The sequence below is a fragment of the Dunckerocampus dactyliophorus genome, chromosome 8 (assembly GCF_027744805.1).
Source record: "Dunckerocampus dactyliophorus isolate RoL2022-P2 chromosome 8, RoL_Ddac_1.1, whole genome shotgun sequence".
Taxonomy (NCBI): domain Eukaryota; kingdom Metazoa; phylum Chordata; class Actinopteri; order Syngnathiformes; family Syngnathidae; genus Dunckerocampus; species Dunckerocampus dactyliophorus.
This window is the reverse complement of record NC_072826.1, coordinates 15,852,002-15,873,496: the sequence shown is the minus strand read 5'-3', so window position 1 is coordinate 15,873,496 and position 21,495 is coordinate 15,852,002. Positions and strand designations below refer to the sequence as shown.

At 40.1% G+C, this 21,495-nt stretch overlaps 1 long non-coding RNA gene across 1 annotated transcript; it reads right to left on the bottom strand.

Annotated features, from left to right (window-relative positions):
* Positions 1–2,254: 2,254 nt before the first annotated feature.
* Positions 2,255–12,799, bottom strand: LOC129186928 (uncharacterized). Its single transcript, XR_008572323.1, has 3 exons — positions 12,494–12,799; positions 9,984–10,061; positions 2,255–4,434 (listed from the first exon to the last, which is right to left on the bottom strand). It is a non-coding gene; the product is annotated as an uncharacterized LOC129186928 (long non-coding RNA).
* Between the last annotated feature and the right edge of the window lie 8,696 nt (positions 12,800–21,495).

Genomic DNA, 21,495 nt, shown 5'->3' with positions numbered 1-21,495 from the left:
CATCAGTGCAGAGTTTGAAGTTGCGAACATGAGAGGACGTGCCCCAGTAATCCAGGCTCACAAAATAGTATTTAGTGTGGTGAGATTTTGAGAAAATGTCACATGAACACTGACAAGTAGATAAGTACGTGGCCCACATACTTTTTATCTCGGTTCCCTGCGCACACAGCAGTGCCAGGATTGGAACATACTAACGTAATGCCCTGCTGTCGTTGCGTTTTCAGACAGGGACAAAATGTGCATGATAGCTGGAGAATGTGTTTTTTGGACAGACATTTTTTTTTAAACTTCACTCGTGTGGATGGCCATATTTTTCACATCGGAGTGGGCGAAATGTGCATATTTTTTAATATCTGTGTTCATGTCCGTACATTCCTTCTTGAAATATCTACTTTCCAATAGTCTCTGAGGTCATGAATGTATCCTTCCTGCTGATTGTATGAGACAGGAAAAGGGAGGGGGTGGGCTGTGGATATATGACTTGTGATTGTGATCGTTGATCGACCAACTTCTCGTCATTCTGTCAACGTCCGGACAATAGCTGCAGTATTTTATATCCACACAAAAACACCACAATCTTTTAGATATGTAACCCGGAAGAGTTTTTAAATCCATCCATCCATCCATTTTCTATGCTGCTGGTCCTCGCTATGGTCGCGGGGTATGATGGAGCCTATCCCAGCTAAATTTGGGTGAGAGGCACCCTGAATCCTGGACTGGTCGCCAGCAGGGCACAGGGGCACACTCACATTCATATTCATACCTATGGACAATTTAGAGTCTCCAGCTAACCTAACATGCATGTTTTTGGAATGTTTGAGGAAACCGGAGTATTAGGAAAAGATCCACGCATGGGGAGAACATGCACACTCCACACAAGGATGCCCAGATTTTCCCAACAACATACTAATCACTAGGCCACTGTGCGACCCCAGTTTTAAAAATATATTTTTTAATTATTATATGAGAAAAAAAATCCAAACCTGCATAACCCTGTGTGAAAAAGTGATTGTCCCCCTGTGAAAACATAACATAACTGAGATTAATTGAGATCTATCAGTCTGGAAAAGGTTATAAAGCCATTTCTAAAGCATTGGGACTCCAGCAAACCACAGTGAGAGCCATTGTCCACAAATGGCGAAAACATGGAACAGTGGTGAACCTTCCCAGGAGTGGCCGGCCAACCAAAATTATTCCGCAGCAACGACTCATCCAAGGGGTCACTAAAGACCCCACAACGAAAACAGCCAAAGAACTGTAGCCTTCACTTGCCTCAGCTAAGGTCAGTGTTCATGACTCCACCATAAGAAAGACACTGGGCAAAAACGGCCCGCATGGCAGAGTTCCAACACTAAAACCATTGTTGAACAAAAAGAACTTGTGCATTAAGGCTTGTTGGGAAAATACGCTGTGGTCTGATGAGACAAAGTTGAACTTTTTGGAAGGTGTGTGTCTGGCGTAAAAGTAATGCCGCATTTCAGAAAAAAATCATCATACAAACAGTAAAATATGGTAGAGACGGTATAGGGCTGTTTTGTTGCTTCAGGACCTGGAAGACTTACTGTGATGAATGGAACCATGAATTCTGCTGTCTACCAAAAAATCCTGAAGGAGAATGTCCAGCCATCTGCTCGTGACCTCAAGCTGAAAAGAACTTGGGTTCTGCAGCAGGACAATGATCCCAAACACACCAGCAAGTCCACCTCTGAATGGCTGAAGAAAAACAAAATGAAGACTTTGGAGTGGCCTAGTCAAAGTCCTGACCTGAATCCTATTGAGATGCTGTGGCATGACCTTAGAAAGGCGCTTCATGCTCAAAAACCCTCCAACGTGGCTGATTTACAACAATTCTGCAAAGATGAGTGGGCCTCCACAGCACTGAAAAAGATTCACTGCAAGTTGTCGGAAACACTTGATTGCAGTTGTTGCTGCACACAGGGCCATGTAGGTTTGGATTTTTTATCTCTTAATAAGAAAAAGTTTCATTTAAAAACTGCATTTTGTGTTCAGTTGTGTTGTCATTGACTAATATTTAAATTTGTTTCATGCTCTGAAACATTTAAGTGTGACAGACACGCAAAAAAAAACAAAAAACAGGAAGGGGGCAAACACTTTTTCACAAGTTGTCCATTATTCTGTGTGCATTACATGAACAAATAATTAAGTTTGATGATGACGTGCATTAAAAGTGTTTAGATTTTTCAAGATCATTTATATTGTGTGCTAAATGAGAGCTGTTCTTCTTATGTGGTGCTGTGACTTATTAGGCTTGGTTTGGTTTCATTATTTTATTTGAACATGCATGCAGGATACAATGGAATACATCTCATGAATCATTTCCAAGTTGCACATGTCCAAAAGGAGTAGCAAGAAGCAAAGCTTATTTAATCCTACCCCCCCATCTGTTACACATCTTGTACAGTACATGTTATTCACTTCCTGTATTACATGTCATATTATTCCATATAATAACCAGTGTAATAATGAATAACTAATAAAAAATAAAAAGAAGCATGACAGAACAATAAATATAATAATCAATATAAGAATAAATAAATAAGATGAAGACAAGCATGATAAAGCAAGTTCAAGACTCTTCTATCTTATTTTTAGCTAACATCAACTGCTTGTATTGTTTTTTGAATTTGCTCATCTTGGTGCATTGTTTGAGTTCCTTTCTCAATCCGTTCCATAATTTAATCCCGCATACTGAAATGCTGTGGGTTTCCAGCGTTGTTTTCACATATAAGTGTTTTAAGTTGAATTTTCCTCTAAGATCATATTTCTGCTCTCCTATAGAGAAATACTGTATGACGTTTTTGGGTACCAATTTATTGTTAACTTTATGCATTAATTTAGCAGCTTGAAAATTCACTAAATCAGCAAATTTTAATATCTCTGATTTTTAAAATAAAGGGTTTGAATGTTCTCTATACGCGGCATTATGAATGATCCTCACCAATCTTTTTTGCGGTACTTTGAGTGAGTGACGATTGCTTTTATAATTATTACCCCATATCTCCACACAGTAAGTTAGATATGGTAATACCAGAGAACACTAAAGAGTGTGGAGTGATTTTTGATCAAGAACAAATTTTGCTTTATTCAATGTTGAAGTATTTCTCGCCATCGTTTGTTGTATATTTTTGATATGAGATTTCCAACTCATTTTTTCTTTCCAACTCATTTTTTCAGCATCATTAGTTTGTTTTCTGAGCTGTATGAGTCATTTATTTGTTGATTGGATGCACTGACTATGTTAGAAAGCCCCCAATTTTGCACAAGTAAGTACATTTATGTTTTCACGAATAATGTGTCTTCTTCGGGCGTTGCGGCCACTTTGTTCGATGGTCCTTGAACACGCCATGTGTGACGCAGATTGCGATTTACTGTATGTGTATGACTTTCTTTTTTCTATTCTTCCTTTCACCTCGTCCTTGTTCACAAATGTTTATCCCATGCGTAAATGCACGGAGGTGAAGTTTAATAATGTTAGTTCTGTGCTGCTGTGCATTTTTGCTTGGTGCATAATCTCATGCTATATGTGCACATATGTCCATTTGGCTCAGTAATAAGCCTCGTAATGAATTAATTTCCTTATTTTTTTCTGTACGTTATGTGCCTTTGTTTTCATAATTATTTATAATTATTACATTTATGTGTAACTAGGCCTGCCATCATAACAAATTTTTCTGAACGCACAACTTGAACAAAGACAGTGGCCAACCTAAAACGCTGGGTTACATTAACAAGCAATAAAGCACAACTCGTACAGCCTGAGTGGCACACACACACAGCCGCATTAGCACGCTCCGCTAAACCAAGCTAACCCAGCTATCTTAAACTGGCTATTGCTGCTCACATTCCGTGGCTAGTAAGAGTATCAAAGTTTTTTCGCCGACTTAGCCAATGTTTCTGCCAATGTTGCCGCTTCAACATGTTTAGTTCAGGAGAGGGCTGGTTAGTGTTTCTGAGGACAGAATGACCTCTTCAAGTGTCATGCAAAATGATACATTTTAGTGCACACAAATAAAGCACTTTTCATTTTGCAAGGTAATGTAATGTGCCGCCTTGGCCACGCGATGGCAGCATGCAATGAGCCTCACTGTTTTTGTGCGCCTCAAGGAAGGTAATAGACTGTATAGTTATCACCTCTAGGGGGCTCACTCCGTACCCACAAACTATACAACCTACTACCTCACCTTGCTGGGCCCAACTCCCAGCCCTCACCAGTCACCCCAGTCTGGTGCATAGTGGGTAAAAGATATTATTTATTTGTGTCCACTTGTTGCTGGCAGAAGATGGAGCTGTCTCGTCGGCCAAGACAGTAGACTGTATAGTTATCTCAGATAGGACACAAACCCCACAACTATTCAATCTACTACCTCAGCCTAAAGGACAGGAGAGATTGAATGGAGAAGATCATCTGTTGATCTGCGGGACAAGACATGGGGGAAAAATAAAAGTTAGACAGTGAGACATTCTTATGATTAAAGTGTACCAAAGACAGTTTGACAGTAAGTAAAAGAGGGTTCAGTTTTTAAGTTTAATGCAAAAATGACTTTACTGATGTTCTAACAGTAATCATATGTGTCCCGAGAACCTGTTTATGAGCACCAAACGAGAGAAAAATCACCTCCCTCACTTGTTTGCAACACTTTTTTGAGAGAAAAGGAGCCTCAAACGCCCACTTTTGAAGTTGCGGCTTTTCATAACATCATGAAGGAAAAACCTTCCTCATGCACATAATAGCTAGATGAAATAGCCCCATGTACAGGGTCAGGCAAAATGATCTGACACATTTGTAGGTTAAATAAAAGGCAAATAAAGTAAAGAAACAAGAAAGTGTTTTTATTTTCGAAAAGTACATATAATGCCATTTTTTTCATATAATGCCATTTTGCTTTGTTTCTTTATAATGCCATTGTTTTTCGTTTCTTTTTCAGTTGCTGCCATGAATTGGACTGGTGAGCATCGCGCTTTCATTGTGGAAACGTTTATCAAAACAAACAAATCTGTACCTGCAACACAACGAGCGTTCCGTTTGCACTTCAATCTTGGTAGACGTGATCCCGTACCAGCTCCAAACACCATCTTGTTATGGGTTACCAACTTCACAGCTACTGGATCTGCGTTGAGTGTGTGGACAATAATGGATCCCATTTGACTGGTTTAAAAACATAATGAAACAGAATGGCATTATATGTACTTTTCGAAAATAAAAACACTTTCTTGTTTCTTTACTTTATTTGCCTTTTATTTAACCTACAAATGTGTCAGATCATTTTGCCTGACCCTGTATATGCCCACCACTTCACGGATGACAGCTTTCTAATAATGCAGGCTTTGCTGCACGTCTTAAATAATAAAGACAGATATCTGTCAGCCAGCTATAGACATGGGACCTGTAGCTTTGCTGTTTTTTTCATAGGCTAACGTAGCATGATGTTGCTGTTAAAACAAGCCTGTAATGTTAGCACTGGAGCTCACATAGCTATGCTAGTGTTGCTAAAAAGTAAAACATTACCACTTCTTGGAGACAAACACTGTCAGAGACCGGCATGGACAAACAATTCATTAGCGTTAAAGCTAGAGACACACAAAACGGCGTGTTCCCAGCAGGGCTTTCTAAAGTACTTTTACATTGCAGCATCAAGGCTGGATTCTGGCCAACACACTTCCAATTGTGGGACTTCTGAGACTTGTTTAAAATTGTTGAAAAATACTATAATATTGGACCTTTCATGGACTTTAAAATCTGCACATGCAAACTGCACATGACGATCATCCAGTCTGGGAACCGAAAACTGAAGCCTATCCAATCAATGAGGACTTTTGGACAGCAAAAAGCAACAGAACATTGGGAACATTAGACAAACAATGGTACATGTAGACTTGGCGCTGATTTCTACAGCTAAAACCACTGACTGTAAGGAAACCCTTCTCTCAATTATGACGCCTAAAAATTACATGCAGGAATGCTTTTTGCACAATCCAGGTAATGGCCTCCTCACTATCAGAACATACAACGTCCCGACTGATGGACCAGAAGATGACTTCACTATTGTCAACCACACTCGTCAGCTTCTACTTGCACAAGACGCTACGAGGAGCTATCTGGCAGCCGCCGCGTCTCATTGTGTGCTATCATAGCTCCTTCTTTCTGCCATGAGCTCTCCTCCCTCCCTTTATTTTGGCTCAATGAGATTCCGCTTGGCATGCAAACAATGGCCATTTCTTGGCACCAAACAGTGGAAGGAGCTGAGTAGGAGAAGCAAGCTCAGTTTTTTCCCCCCTTATGACCTTTTTCCTCCGGTCGTTCGACAGCGTGAAACAACGCCAACTTGTATTAGACCGGATTGAGCGTTTGTCTCCTAAATAGTTTGTTTGGCACTCGATTCAACCATGTCTGTCATGACTTGAGTGTTTACCAATGAAAGATGAGAGGAACTGGGTGGCTTGCTGTAGGGATACATGTCAACTGGAATCAGGAGCTGAGCGATTTAGCAAGATGAGGGAACGCCAGATCCAGTTGGCTGTTGTTGTATGGTAACAATAATATTAACATTTACTCTTCTTACAAATACTTAATGCATGTGTATCTTTTTATATCACAAAATAAACATAATCAAATGTTTCCAGTAGGGTCTTAAAGTTGTCATATTGTAGAAAATGCTGGAAAAATGATACAGTATGTGTTATGCATGCTCTGTATTAACCTATAAAGGAATGATACTGATTTACTCATCTTCACGTACATATCAATTACTGAAATAGTGACACAAAAAGGTGGTAATTTTGCTTTCGATACTGAAAACTACAACCTCTGTACCCTGTATTAGCAGTCATACAAGCGGAGATAAGTAAAATAACAACAAATAATAAAACAGCCACTACCGCCGCACCGTTAACGGTAAAAGTAAAAAATAAAACTTTGATACAAGTGACAATGGTGACAGTGGAGATTTGCGAAGTCTATAGCTTCCTATGTCTGTTCTTGTTCTTCTCTTCTGTTCTTTTTCTCTTAACAACGCAGTCTTTTGTAGTGTAAAAAAAAGTCAATGAAAAAGAAAAACACAGGAAAGATAGTCTTTTGAAGTTCAAATGTGATGTGTTGTGTGTCATTACTGATGTAGTTTTCCAGGAAAATGTTGGTGAAATTCCAGATTTTTAGATGTTACGCTGCAGATGTACATTTCAGGTTCTTTGCTGCCCCCTGCTGGTTTTGAGAACAGTACATTCCCGCTTTTTCGGGACCACCAGCGAATAGCAAATATCCATGAGTATTTGATATGGCAATAAAAATGTCTATTTTTGACACACGGCTGGGTCTTCCTCCAAACCCTACTGCTAGCTTGACGTTGATGTTATCCTCCAGTTTTGGATCAACATTTGCAATAAGAGTTGTACATGTAATTATTACGTAGATTAGATTTAGCTCCAGAACCCTCCGCTACTTTCTTCAATGGCCATTGTTCACTCACGATCCAGGTTTAAAGGAATAGTTTGGATTTTTTTTACATGAAGTTGTATGACATCCCCATCAGCAGTGTAGTCCATTAACAGGTACTTACCCCCCACTTGGTCTCCTAAATCCACCGCACAAAATCTCAACACTTGATGAAAAAACATTATCAGAGAAGCATAAAGACATAAACATGTAAAAATTGATTTCTAACAGTGGCACTGTGGTACATGTGTGCTGTACATTTGACCTGTATTGTCATGTATTTATAAATTATTACCGACTGAGGATGAATGAGATGCTATTTCTGTCAAAAAGCGGCCTATTTTCGGAGAAAAATACAACTTTTTTGCCCGAAAATCCACGTATTTGCAGGGCCGTGAATAAATTACCCAATCTTTGAGAATAGTTTGGATTGACTCCAGATGGATATAATAAGCTCTTTTAGCAGGCCTAGTGATGTTTGTTGTTTAAAAAGTTAGTCCGTTTACAGCTTTAGATTTGATGTTCTAATTAATTCAACATCTCACTCAAGGCTGCTCCTTTGCCGTTTATTTCTGCACCCCCAAACAAGTTTGCCCCGGCAACGCGGCCAAAACATTTCAATCACTGTCAGCGTTAATTAGGCCAAAGTGGAAATCAGAATGATAATGAACGGGCCCAGACGCTTTTCAGCCACTGTGGTTCACATGCTAATTTATGCAAAGAGTTAGAAACCTGTTCATTGGATGACGGCGGCCACCACCGTCTGCTCAATCTACGTCGTCAACGTCCACAAATAAACCTTCACATTCTTAAGCACAGACCAAAGGATTTAATTACAAAGGTCTTCTTCACTTTTGAATGTTTTATAGCGCTAATATTACCGTCACATTTTAACAGAAGCATCAAGCTAGGTTAACCTATTGGCTGCAGAAGCTCCCACTTTTGTAGCTGACTGACTGACAGTTGACGGTGCTCCAGGTTTTATTTTAAGATGTGTAGTGAAGCCTGTATTTTTGTTGTTGTGTTTTTTTCCCGATCAAACCACGTTCATAGGTGGTATCATGTCTATGAGATAGGAGTTTTTTTTCCTCATGATGTCATGAGAAGCCACAAATTCTCGCATCTTTTATCTCTAAAGTGCAGCAAACAAGGAAGGGTGATGACAGAATTTTCTCCCGTTTAGTGCCCATAAACACTCTCTAGGGACGTATGTTATTGCTAGAATGTCATAAAAAGTCACTTTTGCATAATAGGGAAAACTCTTTCAAGGAGGGAAAGGTTTCACAAAACGCATCATAAAACATGCGCTTTTAAAGTGGTCAGTCATTGAAAAATGGGCCTGTAGTTCTACATCACTATGATGGACGATGCACAAATAAACACATTTTTTTAGCATTTTTTAGCATTTGATTAAGATGCACACTCTGTTAGTCATTGGGACCTCCTGTTACAGGAAACCTGCAAGTCTCCAATCCCTGCAGAGGTTAAGACAAATGTGCAGACATTAGTGGAACATCTGGACCATACAGATGTTAATCTCAAGATAGATTTCACATGGCTAACACAGACCTCTTTTTTTATACATTTGGTAATTGCTTGCTCATTGCTCCAACTGTTTAAAGTGGTCGTCACTATGAAGCAGCTCGAGTCTGAAGAGGCCGATCAAACGCTGTTTATAGGCCATAAATCAGATGCGCTAACAAACAGGAAGAGACGAGTGTGTGTGTGCGTGTGTGTGCTGTGTCTTCTGATAAAAGACCAAAAGAAGACTTTGATCCTGATAGTCTCACATAGTGACCAATGGAAGCAAATAGAAAGATGTGTAATGAAGTTCATGCCAGGAGAACCATGGGAGTAATAAACTAGTATTTCCTCTTTCTGACCATTCCTTCTTGGTGTGGCTATTTTTGTATCTTTACCAAAGACAAATACAGGTGGTCCTCGGTTTACACTGTTCTGTGTTATGACGTTTCTTGGTTGCGAACGCACTCCTGTGCCTTCATTAAAAATGTAATTTTGGTTCGTAAACACGAGACTCGCTCGAGAACTAGTTACAGTGTGTTCCGGAATAAATACGCATGGAATACACATGGCGCACAGCACAAGAATGCTGTATGCGCCGCGTTGGGCGGATGAATACAGTGTGTGCCTGCTCAGCCACACGGAGGGTGAATAACATTGCTTATTAGTTAACATTTTACACTTCATTCTTTTTCCCAAGTGGCAGTGCGTCAATCAAAAGAAAAGCTGTCAGCATGGAAGTGAAAATGAACATCATAAAAAGCTCAGAAAGCGGAGACACGCCTACTAATATTGGACACTCTCTTGGTCCCAACCGCTCGACTGTCATGACCATCACTAAGGATAAAGATGATTGAATGGTTATGCGAGAGGGGTTATGGATTCTGTGTGCTGTTACAAGGAGATCTGAGACTGACGAGGGCCCCAGTAAATAGTTAAACTAATTTAGCTATTATTTAGTTCCATATTGATTGACCACCGCCCATAGCTACATGAAATGGTCTGCTACTACCTTCACTGTGCTTCGGAGCTGCAGCTCATTGCGGGTCAGTTGGCAATTGCGGCAGAGCAGAGTACCTGGGAGTGAAGTCTGGGAGTGAAAAAATGAAAGAAAGGTGAGACAAGAGAGGCAAACGAAAAGAGTGTCAATATGTGACCCATTTTTTTTGTAGCCTAGCCAGTCTGTGTGTCCTGGAAATTAACCTGTTAATAATGTCCACAACGAAATAAGCTAGCAGAGTTGTGTTGTATTAGCCTACCTCTCACTCCTTTTTAACCAACATTTAATCAGCACAGGTCATGTTTACCATGTACTATTAAATCAGTTGTCCCTCCCTCATTACCAGATTTAATGACAAATGAGTCAGCAGCAACCCCGTGAAGAAGGTGAGCAACACTGTTCAATGACATGTCACTTGGTATCATTGCAGGGAGTCTGTGAGGGGGGACCCACAGAATTCCTGTGCCTGGGACAATATTTTAAGAAGGTAGGACAACCACAGAGATAAAAGTAAGAGTTATTCTCTTTTTACTACTGATTCATTCAATTATTGTACTGTAATAAATACTTTTATTAGTTTATTTTATATGTTCTTTATGTGTTCTGTGCACAGTATGAGTAACTTCGAAGTTAATTTAGGCATACAGTACATGGTATTTGGATCTTAAAAAGTCCAAAATGTAATAATTTCAATTCAAGGCCTTAAAATGTCTAAAATGTAGTAAAAAATTGCATAAAATGGTTTAAGTACAATTTTGAAAGGTCTTAACAATGTATAAATACTGCTTTTACTAAAAAACTGATTGTTATAACTGAACACACAAAAACCAACGACAGTACCTGTGCACCACGTCCCTGATTTTCTTTCAAGTCTTTTGTACTCTTTCCAGTATATATATGAAATGGGTCTTAAATTGTATTCATTATGGTCTTTGACTTGTTAAAAGGCTTACTTACATTTTATATGTTAAAACCTGCAGAGAACCTGGTACCAAGAGTAAAATTTGAGACAAATACACCTCAAAAGTCAAACTTGGTGGTTCATGCATGTAATCAGTGAGCCTCTAAAAGCTTAACTCCGCAAGTGTGCTTTGCTTTTACTTTGGGTTTCTTTGGCTTGCTCAGCCAGAGCAATGCAATTCATTAAACATCAATGACATACACAAGCAGATGCCAATGTACACATAATTTTACACAACACGCCACACAACCGTAAATTCCGGACTATAAACGGAATTAAACAACGATGCGACTCATTTCTGGCTAAAAGAACTAGAGTTACCATGATGCTTAGAGTGCAGAAAAATCTTAAGTAAGTTTGAACAAGTGTAAAATTACTACAGCTTTTGCTTGGAGTGCTTGGACCGGGCAGCTGTTGAGCTCTGATGAAAAAAAGCATCTCACGTCTCACTCATCGGAGGTAACGAGTAAGGCTGGGATCACAAAGTGTAGTAGGACTGCAAGGTTTATAGTGTGTCTTTCTGTATAAATATCCATTGCTACAACGTGGACAATAGCGGCTTATAGAAACGTGCGGCCGAAATATGTAAAACATTTTTTAAATTTAAATTTGGTGGGTGCAGCTTGTATTCAGGTGCGCTCAATAGTTCGGAATTTAACTGATTCCATCAGTACTTATAGTACGTCACTAGGTGACGATTAATTTTCTCCATTATGTGACATCTTCAAATGGTGAGTAGTTTTACTTTATTTTAGTTTGATTTTACATTGTTTTTACGCTTGTGACAGTTCAGAATGTTATAACGTTACTTCAAACATCTCCTGTACAGTTAATAAATGATTTATGAGGACAGAAGTTTGAACCTGAAAAAAATTAATCCACCTGTTTCGAAATTAGAACAATTTGGAAGTTATCCAGCATAACAGAATGGTTTGTGCTTCGCGTTGGAGGTTCTGCATTTGGTACAATCTAAATGGTCACTGTACTAAAAGACCTGAAAGCGAGACATTTCAATAGTACATTACAAGGCCCTTCATCTATCACACAAGGGTTTCTGGTTCTTTCTGGATCTGGTTCACACTGGTTTTGGAAGTAGAACAATACAGCCACATTTGGTAATGCCTCAGCAACAAACAGCAAGCCCATTTTTGATACATTTGTAGTGCAACACATGCCAAAAAGTGCCCCAAACATAAGCGTTGTTTGCACCTATGCTATATTTCTGCTACAAAGAAACCAAAATATCAAATAAAATCAGTAATGCAATGATTTGTGGTTTTAACCCGTAGGCTTTGTATGTAAATATTGTTATTTAAGCTCCAGAATGCTGCTTATTATAAACCGAAACGGTCTACAAATAACTAAACTATTTCCTCAATGCATTTCAGCCTCGAAAAACATTACGCAGGACAAAGTCCCAGTGTGTCATGAAAGGAATGGTAGCCATTACCATTGAGGCAAGCAAAGCCAGCATAAGGAAGGCGGTAAAAGATGCGATGAAAAGGGACTTGAAGAGCAATATCGATCTCCAAACAGAAGCAGAATAAAAAATATGAAATACCTGGAGGTGAGTTTTGTCTTTGCACAGGCCACACTAGTACAAAAAAATTAGGCCACTGCCTCCAAAAACAAAAAAAGGCGGGTAAGCAAGGACGCAAGATTGCTTTCGTTCTCGTTTTGCCTGCAAGACGAAGGAAAAGGCAGAACGGCGTAAGAGCAAGCAACCTCACTGGAACAGGGGCTGGGGCTTGAGAGAGAGTGCTTTCTGGGCCATGCCCTTCTCTCTTCCTGCCCACTTCTGCTCCCCTGCCAAAGAGGCAGAGCCCAAACGAAGCGAGAGGGGGAAAAGTCACAAACATTATTGCCTCCTCTTAATAGATGCTGTTCCCCAGTGAGTCAGTTTGGGCTAAGTGAGGAAGTCAAAGGGGTCTGAAGCTTAAGTATCATCATAAAGACATTTGTGTGCAGGTTTATGGGATAGAAGGGCAGCAGGACGGAGAAATGAGCTTAAAGAACCCAAAGAGAGTACTTACAGGCAGTCTTGAACGGACGCCAACAAGGTTTGACAGCTTTATCGTCACCCGTCGCCAAATATTCCTGACTGCAAATGACTTAAACGCTCCTCTCAGTGTCAGGAAGCAAAGCCTTTTGTCAGCACTTGGCATCCTTCCCAGGTAGTACATGCCTTGCAGATCCCATTTTCGGCATTTGCTCGAGCCGTCTTTAGTTGTTCTGCACCTGCCTGTGTGATTCTTGTTGCAGAGTCAGCAGAGGACAATGGTGACCCAGTGAGCATGTATGGTTGAATTTGGCTTACAGAAGGAAGCAAAAAAAATCACTATTTACAGCCAAAAAAGTAGTCTGGGATGATGATTATAGTGATTCTCGGAGTACTAGTAAGTAGCTGCGAGAGGGAAAATAAAAGCAACCGAAAAGGAGAATCAGAGAGTATAAGAAGACTTGATGTGGTACATCCTGAAGTAATAAAAAAATCACAGAAGTAATCCCTTTTAGGAGTCTTTTTTATTGTAAGTGTGTCCACCATGTGTCACTCCTCTTTTCTCAGGCAATATCCAAGACAGCTTCTTCTGTGACGTCACGACTTTTCATTCTTGAAACAGAAAATCCTCCCGGTGCTTTCCAGAGCAGCATACATGTCCCCCTCTAGTATTTGTAGCTTTGGAAATACTTTATTTTAAAAAAAGAAATTAAAGTAGAGGCGAAAAATCCCCCCTCACAAGTCTGTCTCTGTGTGTTTTGCCTTCCTGCTGGCGAACACTCGGCTTGTAAAAGTTGTGCTGCGATGGCTTGGGCCAGCCTCCATTGGCACCGGTTCAACAGATCACTGCTTATTTAGGAAAAACAGGGGTGACAAGAGTGTGAGGCAGACCTCTCTCTCTCTCTCTCTCTCTCTTGCTCTCTCTTCCTCACTTGGTCGTTCTCTTTTAGGGGCTCAGGGAAGAGACCACTCTCAGGACTTTGACTCTGTCTGTGTGAGTCCAAGTGTGCCAGCCACAGTTTAGCGGATCCTAAAGAGAGAATGCTTTCTATTGCAGAGCATCAGAGCAAAGGAAGTACAAGCTACAGCTCTATTTCATCAACAGTTTGTCCACTATTCTGGTGCTTTTTTCAGCCTCATTTTTCAGCTGGTGTATTGAGGTATTGGGTTGTTCTTCTCTAGAATGATCACAAAGCAAGATGATCATTTTGCTTGGATGGAAAGAAGCATCTTCGCCGTCTGGATCCCTTAAAAGATTTAATATTGATGGCCGTAGTCATTGTAAATAATGACAGGCTTGCAGTAGTGCAGCAGGCACCTCTCAATGTGGTGGCTTTATAGTCTAAGCCCAGTCAACCTGTGGCAGAAGCACATTTCAGGGGAAGCTTGTACCCATGATCTTGTCTCACACTCACGATCCAAAGCTTGACACCATAGACAAGGGATGGAACGCTGATGACTTGTGAACAAGACCCTGACATACTTGAATCCCTCCACCAGGAGCTGGATACTCCCATCCTGGGGAGCACCAGCTACTCTTTTTTGACAGGTGAAAACTACTAATACTAAAACCACTACTACACCAGAAGTCAAGGTAGAAGGGAAGTGGTTGACATGGTACATGGTCTACCTGCATTTGTAGATTCTGAATAGCAAGCACATTAGTTGGAACTGTTAAAAAACAAACCAAAACTGTTGGCTGGACCGCCAAGGGGTGCCTCAATTGTTCAGAGTTCCCTTCAAACACCCCATCCTTGTGTCTTGCCTTTATACAAGCACATTGTAAATGCTTCAATTAATACCTCTGTTTATCTAACCACCGAGTCTTCTAACAGCGAGGGTCTCTAATTTAGTATCAGATCAAAAAAAAAAAGATATTACTGATGTAGTTTTGTATGAAATCCACAAAATGTGTGGCACAAATCATCTTGCAGCTACCTGGCCTTCTAATGTTCCTATGTTTGGGTTTATAGTATATAAGGAAGTTTTAATGCTCAACGTGGCACAAATGACCTGCTCACGCTAATCTGCTTTTCACTCACTGGCCTTTCTTCTTTTGTCTTATGGGTCAGTAAGGCCAAGTAATGCATGTAATGTGTTGCATAGCCACAGTGCGACAGCCTGATGTCAAGAAACAGTATTCGCTAACATGGGGAAGCGGTTGGTACCTGATTAGATTTGGCACATTGTTGCTGGAGCCTCAGAGGGGAACGTTTAGTTTGAGCACCGACTCTTTGCCAAGCCACCCTGATGGTCCACTGAAGACCAGATGAGCACCAAAGAAGAGATCATTTTTGTGCTGAGACAAACAGAAACATGAGACCCTTCTGCTGACAGAAATTTACACAAGTTTTAAAATGCAGGGATGGAGAAAGCCAGGAACTGTTTGAATGGGACATTAGGAAGGAGTTATCTGTGAGATTTTTAGATGGTCAACTCACGCATACAGTGTATAGTACCTAAGAAGCAGAGGTGTCCTAAGTCAGGGGTTGTTAAACTTTTCGGTAACATTTTACAGTAAGGTACACAAAATTACAGTAGTTAATGAGGAACGACCCTACCGAACCCTAACCTTAACCACTACTCATTACTTCCTCATTAGTTCTTCATTAATTCCTCAGTAACTACTCAAAATTTATGAGCTTTAGTTCCTCAGTAACTACTCTACTCATTAGTTCTTCATTAGTTCCTCAGTAACTACTCTACTCATTAGTTCTTCATTAGTTCCTCAGTAACTACTCTACTCATTAGTTCCTCATTAGTTCTTCATTAGTTCCTTAGTAACTACTGTATTTTTGTGCACCTTATTGTAAAGTCAGACCAACTTTTCAACCTTGTATGTACAAAGTGCGATGTTTAGGGCGAGGTGATCACGTAATTTTAAAAAAAATTCTTATTAGGCTCCTCATTGTCTTCTTGTGCTTTAATTCGTCCAACTCCAATAGTCTTTCAGATGTTCTTTATGAAAGGGTCCCAGAAAGACAGTTGACGGGGGATGGCAGTACATTCATGTATGTAATAAAGACAAGTAAAAAGAAAGGTCAGTTAATTAATGCGCAAGCTGATGAATGAATCAGGGCAGGGCAGCCAACTGACCCTGGCTGGCGAGGCTCGCTTGGTATTGGGGAGAGTGAAGAAGAAGTGTCAGCCATCATGCAGCATGAGTCCTTCAGTAAAATGGGAGCATTTGATTGTGATGCAGCACGTGAAGCAGTTTAAAAACAGCTATGAAAATCCTGTTTCGATCAACAAATTGGGCATTAAAGTTTTTGAAATACAGTGGAACCTTGGTCAGCGTCATTAGGGCATTCCAAGAGGTCCGTCTCTAACTGAAACATACTCTAACCAAATAAATTTTTCCCATGAGAAATAATGTAAAACCAACTACTCCAGAAAGCCAAAAATCTTAACAAAAAACATGTTTTTATCATTTTACAAATACAATTTTTGCAGAAAACAATTCAGAATGCTTCTAAATACATATAAATGATGAATGAAAGGGATAAATTAACATTCAAGGTTACTTTTACCTTCACTGAAGACGTGATTGTTGCCAAAGACACAATGTGGCAGCGAGATCAACACAGACACCACCTTTATGTTTTGCTATGAGTTATTTCTTGAATGCAATGGTGTTTCTTACCTCTGCTTTTCTTTTGCTTAGGGTTGCAAAATAACCCAAAATAGAGTCAAAGAAAGATACAAGCGCCAGCATTTGCTAAAGAAGGTGAGAAGCATGATTAATTTAAAAAATAACTCTTGATCCTGATCTTGCTGCCCCATCATGTCTTTAGAACTCGGGTCTTTGATGAAAGTAAAAGTAACATAACTGTTCACTTAACCCTTTCATTTTTCATTTATATGCATTTAGAATTGCTTTATGCATGTAAAACTATACAGTCATCCCTCGCTACACTGCGGTTCGAACACCGCCCCCTCACTCTATTGTGTTTTTTCTAAAATTAATAAATAAATGACCACTGTTTTGTGGTTGACGATAGCGTATTATTGGTCAAAAAATATTGAAAGACAAGTAATATGTAATATTCTGGTCAGTAGGCGTCAGTAGTGATACGTTGATGAGACATGACATTACCTTCACATTGCATGGAATCAGCCATGGCATGTCCAACATGACATAGTCAAAGAAAGTTATCCTCCCATTCTGTGTGGAAGTGGTAAGTATTTGGCTTCTTACTTTGCCTTTCTTACCCACTCTGTTTGAAAACCTCTTTCTTAAGTTTAGAATAAACAAATTGGATGCTAACTAATTAGCTTGGTAGCATGCTATGTTTAAAGCGGCGGTCATCTCTCGTGTCCATACAGTGCTCCCATAGCCTGCGCAGTACAGTTGAGCAATGTGTTGTAAACAAAGAATAACAGGAGTGTGAAGGTTACTATGGGGTGTTATTTCATGTCTACAGGGCTCTAATAATGGTTAAAATTGTATTTAGAAAGTCATAAACAGGTTTTCTATGATCTAACTATGAAAATTTTCCATTTATTAATATTGGATTCTACTGTTTAACCGTTTAACCGTTTAACCACGATAAACGAGGGACGACTGTAATTGTAAAAGTATAAAAATATAAAAAGTGACTTAATTGTGTTAGTTAGCAAAGAACTACAGAGTCAACCGCTGATGACATGATAGACGGGTGATGTAGCTGACTTCCGGTTCCTGTGTTCATGTAGTAAGAAGCTAATAGGATGCTAACATGAACGTCTGTGATAAAAAAATACATTAAGAACAGAGTTGGTCTCACGTTGTTTATTAACACCACGACGGGATGAGCACAATATTGTACACTAACCAGATAATTGAAGCAAACCAGAGCAAAATTTTGCCGTAAATTTCTGTTGGCGTAAAAAACACGCAGTTCCACCATACTTCTGCACAACATTCCCTACACTCTGGCTTCTGGCTTATTAGAGCTTGTTAAACAACTGACACATTACTGCCACCAAGTGGTGGGAAGTTGTGTTTTATAACCGTGTGTCATAGATAACTAATATGTCTGGTGGCTTCAACTGATAACAGATGTGCTCCCGCGGCGCTGATGGCCCACAGGTGCAAATCTGAAAGTTTTTCACGGCCCTCTAGGTGCCTTTTGCTGCCCCCTATTGTTAAGAAACCCTGCTCTCAGTTGTTTTGATGAAGTTTCTCAAATGTTGCTCTTTTTGACCACATAGCCATGACTTTATTGTAAACATCGTAACATGAGTTTCACCGACAACTGCACGGGGCAACCAATATTTTGAATAGGGATGCGTACAGAAACATGGTATCGTGAAGTCATCAGTGCCGACATATACGCGTGACCGGACCGAAAATTTAAGTAGCTATTGGTGCCTCATTTTTGGTGCTATTAATTCATACAGATTCAGTCTCTTTCAACAAGTGCTTGAAGGTGATATTGTGCAGGTGACGTCTTGTAAGTAATGCAATGTCCCAACAAAGGAACATAGAGTGTAATGCTTTTTTTTTTTTTTTTAACTTTACTGCCGACCTTAACACACTAACAGCAGTGCTCACTTCCAACATGGTAATAAACTTGGGCACTATTCTCCACACTATTCTCAACACACAACACTTCCTCATTATCCACCAATCACATTCACGGTGAGTAAGGTGCATTCATGAACACCAGAATTCTGAACATCAACATTATAACACAAGCAGGTCACTAGGATGGTGTGTCAGTTATCAATTTCTGATCAAGTTTTGTGAAATGTATACACTAAAAGTACTGTAAAAACTGTAAAAATGATTAATCCCTCTTTTTGATGTTAGAATTATGACAATTTGTTGGAGATTTTCTATCATATTGGTGAATTTATTCCTCAGTTATAATTTTATTTTATTTTATTGATGTATTTAAATCACTATTCTTATCAACTTGCATGTCACAAAATTCTGTAAAAATAAAAAGGCATTGTTTTTTGTTTTTAAAGCGGATGCACATGTAGATAAAGCTGTTGGATGCTTACCACTGATGATACTTCAAGTGCAGCTACTGGCATCTTGTGGAGTTATGGAAAAAACTATATCAGGACATTTTTGACCAAGACCCTCGTGGTTATTTGCTCGGAGCATTTTTGTTCCATGTTCTTTTTTAATGAGTTGGTGACTTCCGTGTTTTTTATATTATTGTATATGTTGATGTAATAGAATTTCATTATATTTCTAATTTGAGTCTTGAGCTGACATCGTTTAGCGCTTAAACATGCATATGAAGGAGGCTGTCATCTTGCTGAATCAGTACTTTTTTTTAAATCTGTGATGCAACTTTCTATACGTAGCCAAGACATTCCTTTGCCTTGTCAAGTCCTGTCTTGTGCATCTCTGCCTTGGCAGAGTCCCTAAACAAGCCTCCCTTTGGGTATAGATTCAGCAAACACAGATCCTTCCTGTTGTAATGTTTGTCTTGACAGAGCGATGTTTAGTTTCTCTGTGTTGATGATTCACTAGATCTTACAGTGTAACCAAGGTCACCCCACTTCTTCGTTCAGGCCGTCTCAGCACGTAACCCTTGCACGGTTACTTCACCAAACGCAGTCTCCATACACTGTAACCACACATATGTAACCAAATTCTCCACCATTTGCACATGTTTCTTCATAACTTTGATTAAAGTGTGTGTTCTCTCGTCTACTTCTGCTTATGGCTTTCATTATAGCGAAACACAATTGATAGGAATCTCACTGTGGTTTCTGTCCCTTTTGAGTTTGCAGTGGCTTGGCGGGCCACTTGCAGCACCTGAGGTCAATGGCCTTCCGTTGGTCGCCTGCCAGCTGCCATGCTGCTGTCAAGTTTTTGTAGAAATGCCAGCAAAGACATTTGATTAGACTCTTTTTTTAGCAGTGAGCTGCCAACATAAAGACAAAACATCCTTTTTCTTTCTTTAGCGCCTATTTGTTCACTCATTTCTGCTAAACAGCCACATTTATAAAAGAAATATTGCTGAAAACAAAACAATTACTTAAATGTTTTTGTTTAAAAAATATATGAGAAAATTAAATTGCAGTACCTCTGTGTGCCTCTTACATTGTTTTTGCTTCTTGATTAAAGGTTGGCTGTTGGGAAACAGCATCATCTAGTGATCCGATTTGGAAATTACATTGTTTCTACTTGTACAGTAACTAAAGAGTGGCAATGGTCAATTCAACTGATGGCCCACGAAAAACATCAGATTGGCCCACAAGGTCAAAAGTTGGGGAGCGTTTTTGCAGCATTAGAGCAAACATTAGAGCTCTCCTGTCATGTTCATCGACTAGTGTTTTTTGCAGTATGTCCTTAATAACAGAATGCCACTGTCACTATCAAAAAGTGTTTTTGTTGTAGGTCCTTAAAAACAGCAGAGCGCTCCAGTCATGTAGAGCAGGGGTGCTCACACTTTTTCAGCCTGCAAGCTACTTTTAAAATGACCAGGTCCCAAAGATCTACCTTCTACTATTAAATATAGAACATATCTACATGTATTATATTTATTAAAACAAATATAAGTACATATTTCAGCATGCAAGTTACAAGTCAAAATTATCTACCTCTTTCTATAAAACATAAATATATAAAAATCAAACCGGTAAACTTTTAAATACTTTTGTAAATATTAATGATTAGTATTTCACATTCACATTTTCAAATTCAGTGAAGTCAAAATCGCTATCTATATATATTTATATATATTCTGCCTTGAAGAGGTTCGGGCAAACCGTTCGACGCCTCAGACAGGGGAAGCAGTGCCCGGTCTACATTGTTTACAGTGGGGACGAGGGCCTGCTGACCTCGACTGAGGATATAGTTGGACGGTGGAAGGAATACTTTGAGGCCCTTCTCAATCCAACTGACATATCTTCCGTAGAGGAAGCAGAGTCAGAGTCAGAGGACACGAACGCGGACAGTTCCATCACCGTGGCTGAGGTATCTGGAATAGTCAAAATGCTCCCCAGTGGCAAAGTTCAGGGGGTGGACGAGTTTTGCCCTGAATTCCTCAAGGCTCTGGGTGTTGAGAGACTATCTTGGCTGACACGTCTCTTCAACATTCCGTGGGAGTCGGGAACAGTACCTCTGGATTGGCAGAAGAAGAAGGGTGACCAGAGGGTGCGTTCCAACTATGGGGGATCACACTCCTCAGCCTCCCTGGCAAAGTCTATTCCAGGGTGCTGGAGAGAAGGGTACGACCGTTAGTCGAACCTCGGCTACAGGAGGTGCAATGCGGTTTTCGTTCCGGTCACGGAACACTGGACCAGCTCTACAGCCTTGCGGGGGTACTGGAGGGTACATGGGAGAGTGCCCAACTGGTCTACATGTGCTTTGTGGACTTGGAAAAGGCATTCGACCGTGTCCCTCGCGGAGTCCTGTGGGGGATGCTCCGGGAGTGCAGGATTGGTGGCGCGCCATTCGGCCCTTGTACGACCGGAGCCAGCAGTAAGTTGAGCCTGTTTCCGGTGAATGTTGGCTTCCGCCAAGCCTGCCCTTTGTCACCGATTCTGTTCATAATTTTCATGGACATAATTTCTAGGTGCAGCCAAGGCGTCGAGGGAGTCCAGTTCGGGGGCCT